The sequence below is a fragment of the Cryptotermes secundus genome, unplaced genomic scaffold (genome assembly GCF_002891405.2).
Source record: "Cryptotermes secundus unplaced genomic scaffold, Csec_1.0 scaffold159, whole genome shotgun sequence".
Taxonomy (NCBI): domain Eukaryota; kingdom Metazoa; phylum Arthropoda; class Insecta; order Blattodea; family Kalotermitidae; genus Cryptotermes; species Cryptotermes secundus.
Genome location: NW_019725416.1, coordinates 1,494,771 through 1,512,275, shown reverse-complemented (window position 1 = coordinate 1,512,275; position 17,505 = coordinate 1,494,771). Strand labels below are relative to the sequence as shown.

Genomic DNA, 17,505 nt, shown 5'->3' with positions numbered 1-17,505 from the left:
TATTGTCGCGCTTTGGCTAAGATGTTTCATAATAAACTTGAAATGTCTCAGCGGAAGAATGTCAGAGCAGGGAGAGGAAGGCAGAGCAATCGATAGCTTTAGCAAAAGACCCATCTTACAAACAATGTCTTCCATCTTCTTCGAGTCGAATTAGGTTTCTATGTGTATTGAACTGCACACAAGGGTTGTTAAATTAACTTTTTGTTGAATACTTCAAAGACCTCACACACGAGGTTCTTCGAATCGATTAGTTAAGGCAACACATCCGTGACATTAGTAATTTGTGGTAGATGGGATGTGACTTTCATTATCGTGTTGAATGATCAATTTTCACAAGACTTCGTCTTCAAACCTTTCTCATTTATGTATTTTTGTCACGTTAGCTAGATGAAGAAACCCCTACAAGTATATGGAAATTAGGCAGTACATTCTTTTTATGGTTTACTGTGCTTCACATCTGCTACCTGGCTTAGGAAACTTATAATTTAAGGATGTTTAACTGTTTATAGCCCGGTCAGAGTAGCCGAGCGGTCTAAGGCATGCACTGTCTTCGCTCGCTCGGAAGCCGGGATCGTGGGTTCGAATCCCACACAAGGCATGTATGTTTGGTGTGTGTGTATGCGTTTATTCTGTGTTTGTGTTGTTCTGTGTTTAGATAGAGACCTTGCGACGAGCTGATCACCCGTCCAAGGAGTCCTACCGTCTGTAAAATTATCATGAAGCTGAGAAATCAGCCCTAAGCTCCAAAGTGGGAGCAAAAGGAGTGCAAGGTTAGCGGTTATTTGTTTTTCGAAAGTAGTTGAATTCTCTCTGGAGAACTTCAGACGGCATAGGTCTACACAAAAACATATCTGTTTTGTTTCCTTTCATGTTTTTACTCTTCTGTTTTACATTTTCTTCTTCATACTAAGCCTTCAGAGAGTGATGAACACAAAACATGACTTAGACTGAGATTCCTTTGTCAAAATGGATTTACAAATGTATCAGTTTCTATATGATGAACCGGGGTATAGCGACTTGCTACAGGCAGGACGGCCAAGTGGTCGGAGTTCAAGTCCCGATGGGAGCAAGAATTTTCACCTCCCCATGTCGTCCAGGCCGACACTGGAGCCCACCCAGACTCCTATCCAATGGGTATCAGGGACCCTTTCCCCGGGGGTAAAGCGGCTGAAGCGTGAAGCTAACGCCGAGGTATGCAAATGTGGATCTATACATTCACTCCCACATACGCCTTCATGGCATGGTGATGTTCAGAGCTTCACCTACCATGAACTAAGAAGATTGTAATTTACATCTATTTATCTATCCATCTATGGCTCTACAGTCCTTTGTTGGACCTTGGTTGCTTTTTCAGTTTCTTAATCACATACACAGTCGGTAGGACTCCTTGGACGGGGAATCAGCCCGTCGCAAGGCTGCCATCTACACACAGGACAACACAAGCAGAATAAACATACACAGACATCCACGCCTCGAGTGAGATTCGAACCCACGACCCCAATGTTCGAGCGAGCGAAGATAGTTAATGTTCTAGACCGCGCGGCGACTGTGATCGGCTTTAGCTATCCGTAGACTGACAAAATCCGGAGCGGTAGAAGATGATGTTGGTTTAGGCTTTCGGCAATAGGTTGCGTAGAATATCCGAGGTTTGGAGCGTTATGGCGAAACTTACATTTGCCAATTTGAGGCTTAATAACACGGGATGGGAGGGTCTTCACCTCCGGCTTACTGCCTAATGCGAGACCCACATGAGAACTACCAACCCCTTCAAAGTCATTACTCCTGAAGACCGAAACTGCACTATTTATCGAAACGTCAGCAGACCTTCAGCATTATACATTGCAAAGTCACACGTTATATGTTGACTTTATTGTGGGATGAAGTGCCCATCGTGTGACGAAAGCGAATCCAGTTCCCTCCGTCCCAAGGCTGCTATCCCTTTTTCTGTGCAGTACGACCCCATACCCCCTGGGGATTTGTGTCCACCTGCAGCAAACGTAAACATGGCTTTAACAGAAAGTAATGTTAAATTCATCCGACCCATAAATATGTTTTTATGAGAGAATGTGACCTTAAAAAAATCATCTATGAAAATTTTACCCTTTTTATAGAGGGGGAAGTTTTACTCCATGTGATTTCGTACATGTGGGACAAATAAAAATACTTCAGTGAAGTATAACGACAGTCTAAGAGATACGAAATTTGGTGGCCTGACTTATCAGATCGAAATGACTGAGGAAATTACCGTATTTACGCATGTATAGGCCGCAGCACAATTTTCAGACAGAAATTATAGAAAAAATAATTTTCTTGGAATATTATTTCAGGAGTAGAACATCCTGTATTACTAATTATGAATATATATTTTTTTTAAATGAAGTGTGATTTCGAATATTTCGAATATAAGCCGCACCCCAGTTTTCCTCTTGAATTTTTGGCAAAAAATGTGCGGCCTATACATGCGTAAATACGGTAATTGCAGTGGTAATATTTTTTCTTATATTCGGGAGAGACCTGGCTCGATCTCCGCCGATACACTGGCTGTCCTGACTGAAGTTCGTCACAGTTATCCGGAATATTTGAAACACGCTACGATCGGTTCTTCTTCAGTCGATTCAATTTCATCAAATATTATTATCTCCGTTTATTCGGAGTTAAATAGCTTCTGCATTTGATACCTTTCTTTCGTAATATAGAACAATTCCAAGTAACTGGCTAGATTTAGTGGCAAAATTACACCAAGTTTTTATTTCTCTTGATTGTAGATTTTTTTTCCTTGGCACTACAGCCCCAGTGGGCCTAGGCCTACCTCCATGAAACTCTCCGTTTCACTTCAGTTTTTCTAGATCTTTCACATTCGGTAGGACTCCTTGGGCGGGTGATCAGCTCGTCACAAGGCCTCTACCTGTACACAATCACAGAAAACCGCACACACACAAACTAAACATCCATGCCCTGAGTGGGATTCGAACCCACGATCCCGGTTCCAGAGCGAGCAAATACAGTACATGCCTTAGACCACTCGGCTACCGTGACCGGCTGGTTGTAGATTAGACTCTTTATTTTCGGCAGGTCACGTCAAGTAAAATAAGATATGTAGGGCACGTAGCACGCACAGCATCAAAGCGGAATGCGTACAGAGTTTTGTTGAAAAGCCAAAATAAAAGAGAACAGTAGGAAAACCTAGACGTAAGTGGAAGTAAAATATTAAAATGGAACTTCTAGAAATAAGATGTAATATTATGGGCTGGATTCATATGGCTGAAGATAGGGACCGGTGGCAGGCTATTGTGTACGTGGTAATGAACCTTCTTATGCGAACTTCTAGAGCAGCTGAGCGACTGATGGCTTCTCAGAAGGGTCTCCCCTCCATGGAGTTAATTAGTTTAGTTAGATCATGAGTATTGATATTAACCACTTATATGTTAATCATAAAGGTAACAGTAAAGATGTTCCTGTGCTTAACTAATTAAGCAATACGCCATTAAGGCGTATGGGGGAGTGGATGTGTAGATCCACATTTTCTTGACATCGGCACTAACTGGAGTTGAGTTGTCAGCTTCATGACCCTGCAACTTTAACTCCGGGGCAAGAGCCCCTGTTACGTATTGGACAGGAGGCTGGGTGGACCCCAGAGCCTCTCTGAATGATGAGGAGAAGATGCTCAGTTTGTTCAGTGACACCAACATAAAAATGAAAAAAGTTAGTATATATCATAGTTCTTTGAACGCAGTGGGGTTTGTTATGCAAGTCACACCTAGACAGAGACGGTAACTGTACATTTTGACGGACGGTGACACCTCATCCAGTTCAGACACACAGCCAACAAGAACAACCATATTTCAAGTATGTCTGCGAACAGAGGCATCTCTCCACTGACACAGTTAAGTCAGCAAATGTTTAACACCAACAGTGCCTCCCCTTTTGAAGTTCCGTACTCTGCAGGTGCCACTCCATCATTAGCAGGAAAGCGTGCAGACACTATACGAAATTCCAGCTCACATCAGCATCAACAAAATACACGTACTTCATAGTGAAGGTATACATTTTTTAATCATCGTCATTATTCTACTTTTAAACGTTTGATTTGTAACTTTTTTTTGTGTAGAAGAAGAAATAAATTTCAATAATATTATTCCCTATGTAGTGAGGCATAGCTGGGTATTGAACCTTGATACTCCTTATTTGTTGTGTTGTGACGGAAAAATAAAGTTATATATTGTAACACAACAGGATGCTTGAAATGAAGAATATTATTCCCTGTTATTCACCCCATCGCCTACAATTGTAAAACTATTTTTCTATTTTAACAATTATTTTGTGGTCATCGACTATAGAACTATTTCTACATCATGTAAATTCCTTGATAGACGCAACACTAGTTAATTAATCTATTGTAGGATATTTCTGAACCTTGTAATTTATGTATTGATTGTTCGCGTGACAATTCTTCGTAGAACCGAAATATGCAAGGAGCCGGGATAACGTAGACGGTATAGCGACTGGCTCCACCTGGCCTGCCGAGAGGTAGGATTTTGAGGCCCGGTAGGGTCAAGAATTTTCACTTCTCCAAGTCGTCCAGACCGGCACTGGGGTTCACCGAGAAAGGGCCCCAGTACCCATTGTACAGGGTACAATGGGTACTGGGGCTCTCTCTCGGGGATTATCAATTAATTTTTTTAATTCGCTTAGTGAGGGGTGGAGTCCAACTGAGTCCACTCGGCACGGCGGCCACTGATTGGCCTATTGTACCTGCCCCGGGTGATTATGATGATGGAGAATTTGGTGTAATGAAGATTGGCAAGGGAAACCGAATTACTCAGAGAAAACCCTCCCCAGTCCCACAAATCCCATTTGACCAAACCCGGGATCGAACCCGGGCCGCCGCGGTGGGAAACCAGCGACTAACCGCTTGAGCTATGGCACGGCCGGGGCTTATAGTTGGCCACTCGCCTCCAACTAGTGCTGAGGTCAAGAAAATGTGGATCTATACATCCAATCCACCATAGTTCTTCAAAGCATAATGATTAATTTCTTTACCGAAATATGTAATGAAATCATACTAGTAATATCGAGGCGTAAGTATTATTATCGTGCGTTTCGTGTGAATCTTTCAACTCTGCTAAATTTATGTGAACAGGCTGCAAGTGTTGCACTAACAAAGACAGGGAATTGTAGCATAGAAAAATTGAAGTGTTCGATAGTATTTTTAGAGTTTTGTTTCACAGTGTAATATCCAGCACGTCATGGAAATATCGGTTGAATATGAAGTCGTGAAATTATTAATTAGTTCGGATTACCGAGTGTTCATATTTGTTTTTGCTCATCTTCTTGTTCTTGTAATTCTTCTTCGAGAGTATAGGCCATTATCCTGTTTCCGACTTCAAGAGAATACGTCTTCCCATCTAGCTACGTGTCAGAATTGCTGGGTTTTTTAACTTTTTCCATCGTTCGGTATTCTAGAAACTAGAGAATACAGCGTTTTGGAAACTGTATCTGTTTCCATCCTCAGGTGAGGGGGAGATACATACTCTCTTTGGTCCCCTAGAAAGAGCTAACCTCAATCACTGGTGTCTTCCCTCTCCCTTACTTGAGGAAGGAAACAGATCCAGTTTCCGAAACAATGTGTTTTCTAGTTTCTAGAATAACAGACGATGGATAAAGTCCAAAAGACCAGTAATTATGAATATCATATACCATCGTGGAGACCCTTTAGAATCTAGCTATGTGTCATCCGTTAATTCTGTGTCCAGTTTTTGTTTTTGTGTAATTTGAAGATGAGGGAAATGTAACTTACTTAATAGTAACGGAGCTTGCCGTAGCTTAGACGGGTAGACGCCGACCCATCACTGTACCCTACAGATAAAGGAATATATTAAATGATGTCCATTGTACTGCAGAAACGATCGAAATATGAGCAACACCTTACAGACAGAAGGTGGGCGCCACTGTGATCTGGTGGGGGGTGTCGAAGTTCTATCCCAGTATTTGCAAAAATGGAGAGAAACAAACGAAATATCTTTTACATTTGTGATTTGATTTTTGGGTTATTTAATGAGTGTGTATCAATTATAAAATTACGTAATTATTATCTATATATGTTTTTGCAGTCATTTTGTTGGCCCTTGGCTGCTTTTGTAGTTCCTTCATCTCATACACGGTCTGTAGGACTCCTTGTACGGGGGATCAGCCCGTCGCAAGGACTCTACCTACACAAAGGGCAACACAAACACAGAATAAGCACACAGAGACGTCTATGCCGTGAATAGTATTCAAACCCACGATCCCAGCGTTCGAGCGAGCGAAGACAGTTCATGTCTTAGATCTTGCAGCAGCTGTGATCGCAAAAATTACGTACTTACCTTCGAATTTTATGGGAAGGAAGTCTATCGTAGTCTATCTTAAAGTAATATCCTCTAACACGTTTGGAAAGTATCTGCAAAAACAGAATGGATGGACGTAACTGATGATTATTACACAGAATTTTCGTCTTCATAGGACCTTCCGGTTAAAATTTAAAAAACAATATCGCGGAACTAGTGTTCAAAGATAAGTAAGCACTGAAACTTGACTACTTGTCCATAACGTGTTGTGTTCGTCTTTAAGCACAGGAACTTTCGTATAAACTCAGAGCATTTACTTGTGTAAAAAGTAGTGAAATTGCTGTGATGGGCTTACATATGTTTTGCTGGTATCACTTCAGATTGTACTGTGTTAATGGTACCACTGGTTCTCAACGCACGAGTTGCATTGAAGCTCGTCCGAGAGAGCGAAAAAAAGAACCCTTCTGATGGCTGCGATGCCATTATGTGCCTAATTTGAACATGATAAACGTACCGTAGATAATAACCTCTATTCTGAGTCTTTAATGAATTTATGTGACAGCCCTAGGCGATCTCAGGAGTAGAGAGAGGCTACTTTATACTGCTGTGGTTACGAAGGGTCACAACTTGTGAGTGGCACATTGCATCCAGGTTCTTCAGCTTCTTCCTTCTCCTGTATGTCCTTTATTTAGGAGCATAAAGCCAGTGGAGCACACCAAAATCTGATGGAGAATCATCTGACTGAAATCAGGTTAACTGTGTGAGATTTGAAGAGTTCAAGGTAGTGAAAATTAAGATTGTAGCCATCCTAAGATGGGAGCAGTAGAATACTCTTAAATGCCGCTTTTGTGGTCTAGTAATCAGAGTTCCTGGCTATAGATTCAGAGGTACCGGGTTCGATTCCCGGAGCTATAAGATTTTATGATAGGTAGTGGGTCTGGAATGGGGTTCACTCAGCCTCGTGAGGATAATTGAGGAGCTATTTCAAGGAAGTAGCGGCTCCGGTCTAGAGAACCGACATTAACGGTTGTGGGGATTCGTTGCGCTGACCGCGCGACACGCTCTATCCGCTAAAGTTGGCACTAACTTGGCCGACAAGCGGCGGTCGCTCGGTCGGTATAGTTCGCTTGCAGACTGAAACCATGTTTTTTTTTTTTGTTTGTTGCTGGTAACCATATACGAGACTACGTGTTGTCATAAAGCAGCGAGAGTATTGGCGATTGTACAATGAAGATGAAGGCCAGAAAATTGATCCGAAATGCTGGTAAATTCCCGTGACGTTATACGAGTACAGAGTGTTATGACAAAGAAAAACACAATTTGAATAAAAGGTTATGAATGCCATTTTATTTGTATGGTTTTCATATACGGTATATGACCTCTGATACATATAACGACACATAGGCCTATATAAATATACACAGTGAGATTCAAAGTCATGTGACCAAATATGCTGGAACCTAATTATCTTTAACTTTTGGTTTAGTAACAGATTGACGTCATGTACCATAATAAATAAATAAACAAATAAATAAAATGTGTGTTTTGATGATCACCGTGGTGTCATATCAATTTTGAATTTCACAAAGAGTGAACCATATTTTTCTAAGTTAATCGGAGCAATATAAACGCACGCGAGCGCACACAAGAAACAGTATAAGTGGTAGTGTACCTTTTCGGAATTAAGTTTAAAACTTAAAGTTTAATAGTCGGGGAGCACTGTTATTTTTAATCATTTTCCATATTCACAAAACATATTTCTGTTGGCTTTCGTATCTGAAGCTCAGGATAAATTGTTGGTACATATTTACTTTTAATATCTTAGAGAATATATATAGAGTACTAACGTATTCTGCATTGTATTCGTAATCTGAAATACCCGAAAAAAATATGGGGAAGAAGTCAGTAACACAGATCTTAACTAAGATGGTGTTAACATAAGAGCAGCATCACCGTATTGGGTGGACTGTGTGAAATAAAGGCCTCCTGATTCAGCAGGGTAGCGTTGATAGATGTGTTCACAACATGTTTCGACTTTTATTTTTTCTTTTTCTTCTTGAGGCGAAACTTGAACTCGTTATATTATATTCTAAAGGGTTCTGACAACGGTGGATGACACACAGAATTACTGGGGTTTTGGACTTTCTTCATCGTCCTGAATTCTGTGTAATAGAGGACACGACGTTTCGGAAACTGGATCTGTTTCCGTCTTCAGGTGAGAAAGGAAAACACCTACTCAGTTGGGCCCCTTAGAAAGAGCTAATCTAAATCACTGGATCCACCTGAAGACGGAAGCAGATCCAGTTTCTGAAACGTCATGTCCTCTATTACCTTGAATTCCGGACGATGGAAAAAGTCCGAAACCCCAGTAATTCTGTCGTTATATTATGTTATATACAGTCATCATAACCCATTAGAATTTATACTGTCACTGTTTAGAATGACTGTAGACAGGTTTGGATTGGTGAATAGCTTTATTGACCACTTGTAGACACTACTGGGAACTACGTCTAATTATAGCACACTACTATTCTCCACAATTCACAGATTAGCACAGAACCCGCTAAGTCTTTTCAGTCTTCATTAGTCGTTACCTGGTAAGAGCTCTCAACAATGGCTATTCCTCAGCAATATTTTCACTAAACGTTTCCTCGTAACAAATCTTATCGCTGGAGATTCTTCATCTTCCGTGGTCACGCCGTTGCCCGCTGGTTAACACTCCACACCTGAACTCTCAACTGAACTATAGCGCTATTTTTCTCCAAAATAACTCCTTGGCACGGATTATGTAGAAAACAAAGCCCCTCTATTATTGTAGAGGCGTGTTTTCCGTACCGTTGTATAGTAACGGTTGTGGCACGGACTACATAGAGAACGCCATTCTTTTATTGTTGAGTGCGTGTATGTTGTGAGCGTTACGTATCAACGGCCGTTATTTATAGCGTTACTGTTTATCAACGGGTCTATACGCCACAATACCGTAATGAAATACGAGTACAGTATGTTCTGTGAGAGACATGCGAACCATTAAATACTCGTAGTCGGAGAAACATGTGTAAGAACAACGCAAAATACAATTCCACCGAATGTCCTAGCTGTTACGGAAACAAATTTAATTTTAGAAGGGCCTCAGTTGTGTTAGAAATCAATTATAGACCTATGTGATTAACTTTAACGTTAGTTATCCTATTTATAGACAATAAAGAACAAAAAACAAACAAACTCTGTGGTCTTATTCCGCAAGAGAACTATACCGACCGAGCGACCGCCGTTTGTCGGCGAAGTTAGTGCCAACTTTAGCGGATAGAGGGTGTCGCGTGGTCAACGCAACGAATCCTCCCGGCCGTTACGTTCGGTTTTCTAGACCAGAGCCGTTATTTCCTTTAAATAGCTCCTCAATTGTCCGCAAGATGCTGAGAGGACCCAGTTCCAGACCCACTACGTCTCAGAAAATCTGGTAGCGAGGGGAATCGAACCCGAACCTCTGGATCTGTAGCCAGGAACTCTGACCATTAGACCACAGAGGCGGTCCTTTATAGATAATAGCCTGTTCATTATTGGAAAGGTTTTCAGTATATTCCAGTCAAGTACTGTAATATTTTAGTGAATTTTAATACTAAAATAGTATCTTTCTTAAGGCTGTAATTAATCTTTCCAGGATCAGTTGGTTTTAATGGTGGTGTTATTTTTCGTGCGTTATTGAATCTAATTTTGAATCATTCCCCACTTTCAGGACTGGATGCACTGGGGAAGCGGCAGAGAAAGGGCGTGGAATTCTTTCATGTAAGTCAGCTCAGAATCGCTAATTAGTTAACTACATAGTTAAAGCTAGTATTTGCGCTTCGAAAGGAATCTTCTCTCAAGAGGCATTTTAATTAAATTCCTCTAAACTCCCACGCTGCCTCGCATTTGCATTAAAATGGAGAGGTGTTCATTTCATTATATTGGTAGTTCTCACTTGGAGGATACTGTAACTAGACTTGGAAGAGTTACACGAACGCTACTTCTGATATGCAAAAGGAATTTAATAAACAGAACATCATGGTTGAATTGCTGAAATCTAGTGAGAAAGACCATTTCCTATAAAAACCTCGATTATTTGAAACGTTCTGAAAAGCCGGCTGAGATACCAAAGTTGACGGAATAATAATAATAGCATATGCACCAAACATAGACCTTTGCTATGATTCTTTTCAGCGAAGGACTTTCATACCATCTCAAGCTTAACTTCCACTACCATTTTCTGCAGCCTTTCGCAACTCCTTGCTAAGATAGCGGCAGAATATGTTATTCTCATAGGGGCACTCGGTTGTGTAGTTGGCTGAGGCGCTGTGCTACAAGCCGGAAAGTCGCGGGTTCGAGTCCCGATGAGGTGGATTGTTTCAATTGACCTAATCCTTCCAGCCGCACTATGGCCCTGTGGTCGACTCAGCCTCAAACAGAAATGAGTACCAGGAATCTTCCTTGGGGGTAAAGGACAGCCGGCGCCTAAGGCTGACAAACTTACCGCCATCTGTGAGCCAATTATCTAGAAGATGCGGGAGCGTCGACGTCTCACAACCCTATGGGCCTTCACGGCCTGTTACAGGGATAGCTTTTTTATGTTGTTATCATCAAAATACATTTGTAATAACTGATTAATGATAATTAGTTATTCTATTATTAGGCTCACCACTTAAGATTACTGGCCACGAAAACAGCCAGCTGTAAGTAGCCTAGTGCAGTTCATAAGTCAGTACTGATTATGGCTTTACAATTATTTGGCACTGAGGCACTATGCCAAAAGCCGAAAGGTCGCTGGTTCAAGTCCCGATGAGGTCATTGGATTTTTTTAAATTGGCCTAATCCTTCCAACCACACTATGGCCCTGGGGTCGACTCGGCCTCTAACAGAAATGAGTACCAGGAATATTCTTGGGGGTAGAGCGCGGCCGGCGCGTAAGGCTGACAACCTTACCTCCATCTCTGAGTCAATTGTCTAGATAATGTGGGACCCTCAACGTTCACAACCCTGTGGAACTTCACGGACTATTACAAGGATAGCTTTACTTTTTTACTTTACCGCTTCGATCCATTTACATTTCAAATTCCGCCAATGCTTACGTTGCGATATATTATTTTCACCGCTTTTATTAAAATTCACACTTAATAATTTTGTTTTACGGCCTACATGTGCCACTTTCCGTCATGCTTGTTATAGGGCTTCTATTTTATTTTATTCTGAGTTTACTGGTAGTCAAAGAAGCTACAGTGTATATAAAATACAATACAATGATGATGGCTGTTTTAGCTTTTGTTATGAATAAAAAATATGTTATTTTACTTTCAAGTAATAAGTGTATCAGACGTTGCCATTTAAAGTAAGGAGTAATTAACTGAAGCAAAGAAAAAAATTTGTGAATTACAATACAAAATGAATCACTGTTATGGCAATAGTTTCTACGTATGTTACACTGACTATTGTTTTCTTTTATTACCACTTACCATAACACATTTACAATTTCAAGCAATAAAAAGTTGTGACTTGAATAGGATTCAGTCCCGTGTTCATCTACATACGAGCTCAGCACTCATGCTCAAGAGTTGGTTAGCTTATAAATTTACATCACGTAAAAACACAATATTCATAGGGCAGGAAGTCCCTGCAGTAGGATAGTAGCGTTTTTTTTTTTTGTTTTGTTTTTTTTTTTTTGCATTCTGGGAGAATCCCATGCACTCACCTTCCAAAATTCCTCCCTTCGACGACCCATAATTTCAAACATCTCGTTTTTAATTAAAAGGAAATTTGCTCGTTTTAAGTGGACAGTTCTTTAAATGGTAAGATAAGCGATTCTGGCCTACCCGGAATTGATATAACACTTATCGTTACCATTCTTCTGCATAGGACACCCTCGGTTCAGTTTGTTTGTAGGGTTTGTTTAGTTCACAGAACAACCCGACTGTTTCTCTCAACATCATTAACTGACTGATCTTTGTAGCTGAGATGCGGTTATTTTCTGGAAGAAAAGAACTAGTTTCTAAAATGAACGGGGTCCACTCAGCCTCGTGAGAATATATGAGTAGCTACTTGAATGGAAAAGTAGCGACTCCGGTCTAGAAAACCGAAATTAACGGCCGTGGGGATTTGTTACGCTGACCACGCGAAAGCCTCTATCCGCTAAAGTTGGCAGTAACTTCGCCGACAAGCGACGGTCGCTCGGACGGTATAGTTCGTTTGCGGACAAAGCCACGAAAAAAGAAAACTTACACAGCTTCGCCCTGTGAAGGGTTAAATGTTACCAGTGTTAACGCACCGGTGTCTGCATATGGTTTCATATTCATGTGAAACTGTCGTGGCGATATTTTCTCTTTCTCTTGAGCGGCCAGCGATAGGGACTTAGGGCCACTTGTACATACGTACATGTACACATTTAAATACGAATGAAAATGCTGTACCTCGGTGTCTCTGCTTGTTGAATTATAGATTAAGCAGTTTTATTGATCTGAAGAAAGACGATTCGTAAGCAACATGAGTGTACTGTAACATTTGCGAGAGTGGTCAATTCACTATTCCAATCGTGTACTGTTTAGTGTATTGGCATCACATGTTTTCTGTGCTTAGTGTCTGTAGACTACTCGAAATATTTTATGTTGTTTTGGTATTCGAGTGTATCCTTGAAATATAGGTTTATGAAAAGATGTACACAACTATTGTTAAATTTATTTCTATTCATATTGTCACGTGTATTATTGACTATAGACGGGGTTTGGATTTGGTGAATAGATTTATTGATTACTTATAGGTCATAACTACAAATAATTATTACACAATATCTGATTTCCACACTTCAAATCACTCCACACCAAGTCTTCTCAGTGTACTTTCACTATTCTTTACTTTGTTACATCACTCCAAAATGGCTATTCCTCTGCCGTGTATTCACTAGACGTTTCCTAGTGAAGAATCTTAGCAATAAATATCCTTCCGTTTCCGCTGCCTGCTGGTTAACACTCCACAGCTGAACCCGCAACTCTCAGCTGTTAGTAAGTCACAGTCACATTGCGACTGACGGTCAGTCGATCAGTAAGTCTTGGTGTCGAGTCCCATCTGGGGCTCATGATCATATATTTATTAGTGTTTGACAGTTACGGTTACGTCCCTCTCTGACGAGAGGACGGGTCTGTCTTTTGTATATGCTGCTGGCCATCGCCAGCGTAGTCTTTCTCGGGTCCGAGTCCCTTGGGACTCGCGACCATATTGTACTGTCTCAGATTTGTGACTTCCATTTTCATCGCGTCCTACAACTAGCAGGGTCACCGTGGAGGTATTCGACCCCGCCTCCACACGGGTGAGCTGTTTGTAGCGTCGATTGTCTTCAACATAAATCCTCGGTCCGGACCCCACGGAAAACACCTTCTCTCTGTTGTCAAGAATGAATGTTTATTAGCCCGTTACGTAACAGTAGATATATGAGAACCACATAGAAAACTCCTCTTCCGACACTGATTCTATTGCTGCTTGTTTTTTTTTCTGGCGTTGCCTAGAAATGTATCTACATATCACAATATAATTATATTTACGCATTCCACTACATTAGCTGATCAATCTAATAATATACGTGTATGTCAGTACTGTCTTCAGTGCAGCTTCACAGATTACATTGGTCGAATCACCACTTAGTTTATGCTTTCACGTACTCGTACATTGACATGTTTCGGACACACACAGCCATCATCAAGTGTACGTGATTGCTTTGCGTAAATTGTCATGCTGTACAATAGTACTGTGGTAATTTTTTTAATGCTAGTGGGGTAGGACTAAGTCCCTTGTACTGCGGCCACTTCTGGCCTGTTGTACCAGCCCCAGATGATAGGTGACGAATTGTAAAATTCAGTTGATATCCTATATCTTGTAGTCTAGTGGTCAGAGTTCCTGGCTACAGATCCAGAGGTCCGGTTTCGATTCCCGGCGCTACCAGATTTTCTTAGAAGTAGTGGGTCTGGAATGGGATCCACTTAGCCTCGTGAGGATAATTGAGGATTTTTTTCAAGGAAATAGCGGCTCCGGTCTAGAAAATCGAGATTAAAGTCGTGGTAATCCGTTGCGCTGACCACTGGCACCCTCTATCCGCAAAAGTTGTCACTAACTCCGCTGACAAGCGGCAGTCGCTCGGTCGGTATAGTTCGCTTGCGGACTAAAGGCCACGGAGTTTTGGTTCTTGTTTTGTTTGGAATATTATCAATACCGAGCGATTCTAGATTAGCAATTTTAACCTGAAAAGAGATAGGCTCGGATACTAACAATAAAGCTGTACGCGTTTGAGTCTGTCCAGCTTCGTTAAACCCATGGTTTCGTATCTTGACTTAATTCTCCTCCTGTCGAGTATTCACAAACTCCGTGACCCTCACTCGAACCCAGCAATCCTCTGCTTTACGCCACGAATGAAATTAGGTGAATAAACAAACATTATGATCTATGGTCGATCCTATTGTCATGAAGTTTGAACCGAAGTCATTATTTACGTGTTCTCATTGGTAGACTCGTCAGAGGGAGAGGTGTTATTATTAAAATTATTCCCAACCATGGAGGATAGCGGAAGATAATTGGTATCATTATCTTCATCGTTGACTTGGTACCCACCCACCTCTTAGGCCTACTGCTGACGGTTAGAAGGCACGGCAGAGCCAGCCATCTGGCGAGGGAGTCGAGAATAACATTAGTGTGTGTTGAATTATTCTTCTTGTTTTAAAATCGCCATGTGCTGGCCAGCAGGCGCGTTTTCCAGTTTTATGTGTTGTCTTGAAGCATGAAGGAACTTTTCTTTCTCCAATGGGGGCGAGAATGTAGACAGTTATGACACCGGATGGGTGGTGGCAACCATTTCTCATGCACCTCCCTTGTCTTTGCCTCTTTCCCCTCCCTTCAAACCACCCCCTCCCCCATTGTCCTGCAGTAATAATAACCGTGCCTAATAGTAAAACAGTTGAAACTCACATACGTATCCGGGCTCCGCCCGTTATTATCGTAATGGCACCTTCATTTTAAAAATAATTGAAAGTTCTACCTTTCCATTTTTATGTTGTTCGTAAGTAGTGTCTCTTCTGTCTCTTGTCTTTCTCTGTGAGTTATTGTCGTAGACGTGTTGGAAGTGACGTAAAGTTGTCTGCCGTTTTGGATTATTTATTGAGGCAGACGAAGGGTCCATTTTTTTGTAAATTATATTCAGGACGTGTGCTGTTGTTTCTATGTCTTGAGTGAGAGCAAAGGGCAGAGGGGAACTTCTTTGCTTGTCTTGATAAATCACATATACTTGCCAAAGAAATGAACCATGATACACCTGTTGGTGCCAAAAAAAAAAAGAGCACGTTGTGAATGATTGGTTACGTATTTATATCGTCGCTTTTCTCCTTCATTCTGAGAAGTTAGATCTAAATTGATGATTGGTGATAGATCGATTCGCTAACAAGCTCAACAGACACAGTGTTTGAAGATGTTACTTCTATTAAGGGCCTATACTCTGAGTGTGTATGTCATACGGTAGATTAATTTACAAACATTATATTTAAAATTATGTTCTTTTAAAAGAAGAATAAGTAAGTGAGTAAAGGTATCCCTGTAACAGGCCCTGGAGGCCCATAAGGTTGTGAGACTTTGAGGTTCCCACATTTTCTAGACAATCGGGTCATAGATGGCGGCAAGGTTGTCAGCCTTACGCGCCGGCCGCCCTTTACCCCCAAGAATATCCCTGGTACTCATTTCTGTTAGAGGCTGAGTCGACCCAAGGGCCATAGTGCGGCTGGAAAGATTAGGTCAATTGAAGAAAATCCAATGACCTCATAGGGATTCGATCCCGCGACCTTCTGGCTTGTAACATAGTGCCTCAACCAACTACGCTACCGCGTGCCCCTTAAAAGAAGAATAAAAGAAGTAATTGTGCTACAGCCCTATTTATGTTTTCTTCATATTTGTTTATTTTCCGATTTCCGATGTACACCGCATATTCTTTTATCTATTCAAATGAAAGTTGACAGTGATGCTTTTGTTGAAATTAATCGTATTTGAACTCTTCAGAACCGAAATTTGAACTCCGGAAATTTGTCATATATTTTTCCCTCTTCTTGATGACATCGCTTTGAGAATGTCTCATGAAAAACATTATCTGCTCGCACGGAAATACTGGGTTTTTAGACTTTTTCCATCATCCGGAATTCTAGGAAATAGAAACTACAACGTTTCAGAAACTGGTACTGTTTCCGTCTTCAGGTGAAGAAGGAAGACACCTACTCAGTTGGACCCCTTAGAAATCAGTGATTGAGATTAGCTCTGCCTCGTCTGTGTGTGGAGTTTATAAGGTTTTGAATGTCTGTCTTAACTCTCGCAGATGGTTTATGCTGTGCTTGGTTTATATATCCTGTCGTGTGTCGGTGCTGGTGTCCGGAGATAGGGACTAGCTCTACCGATTGTGCTCAACTGAGTAGATGTCACCCGAAGGTGGAGACAGATCCAGTGTCCGAAACGTGCTTTAAATAAATATAGGACAATGGATAATGTCCAGAATCACAGTACTCATGTGTCCCTAATTAATTTAATTCCAATGAGAAGATAACACGAAACACGTGGCAGAGAGTAATCCAGTTTCGAATGCAACAGCACAAAAAGGTGTTCTCAAAGGGATACTCTTCTAAGTGCCACCACCAGAATACAGAAGCCAACAACAGTTTTATAGTAAATTGTGAAGAACCCAGCAACATGCCTTTGAGCAACAGTTCCCCTGAAGTGGTAAATTATTTGGGCCTTACATTATTATTATTATTATTATTGTTGTTGCGTGGGGCACGCAGTAGCGTATTTGGTTGAGGCACTATGCTACAAGTCGCGGGTTATATCCCGGAGGTGGACATTGGAGTTTTTTTAATTTACCCAATCCTTCCAGCTGCACGCACTATGACCCTGGGGTCGACTAAGCTTCTAACAGAAATGAGTACCAGGAATTTTCCTGGGGAGTAAAGCGCGGCCGACGCGTAAAGCTGACAACCTCACCGCCATCTATGAGCAAAATTGTCTAGAAAATGTGGGAGCCTCAGCGTCTCACAGCTCTATGGGCCTTCACGGCCTGTTACAGGAATAAATTTACTTACTTTTCTTCTTCTTCTTCTTCTTCTTCTTCTTATTATTATTATTATTATTATTATTATTATTATTA

The 17,505-nt window shown here is 41.2% G+C and overlaps 1 protein-coding gene across 1 annotated transcript in view; it reads left to right on the top strand.

Annotated features, from left to right (window-relative positions):
* Window positions 1-10,066: 10,066 nt before the first annotated feature.
* The window catches only part of LOC111863322 (homeobox protein homothorax), a 1,160,896-nt gene continuing 1,153,457 nt past the window's right edge, over window positions 10,067-17,505 (top strand). The window contains exon 1 of the mRNA XM_023849545.2: window positions 10,067-10,106. The gene's annotated coding sequence lies outside the window, so the exon portion shown is untranslated. The remainder of the gene's footprint in view (window positions 10,107-17,505) is intronic.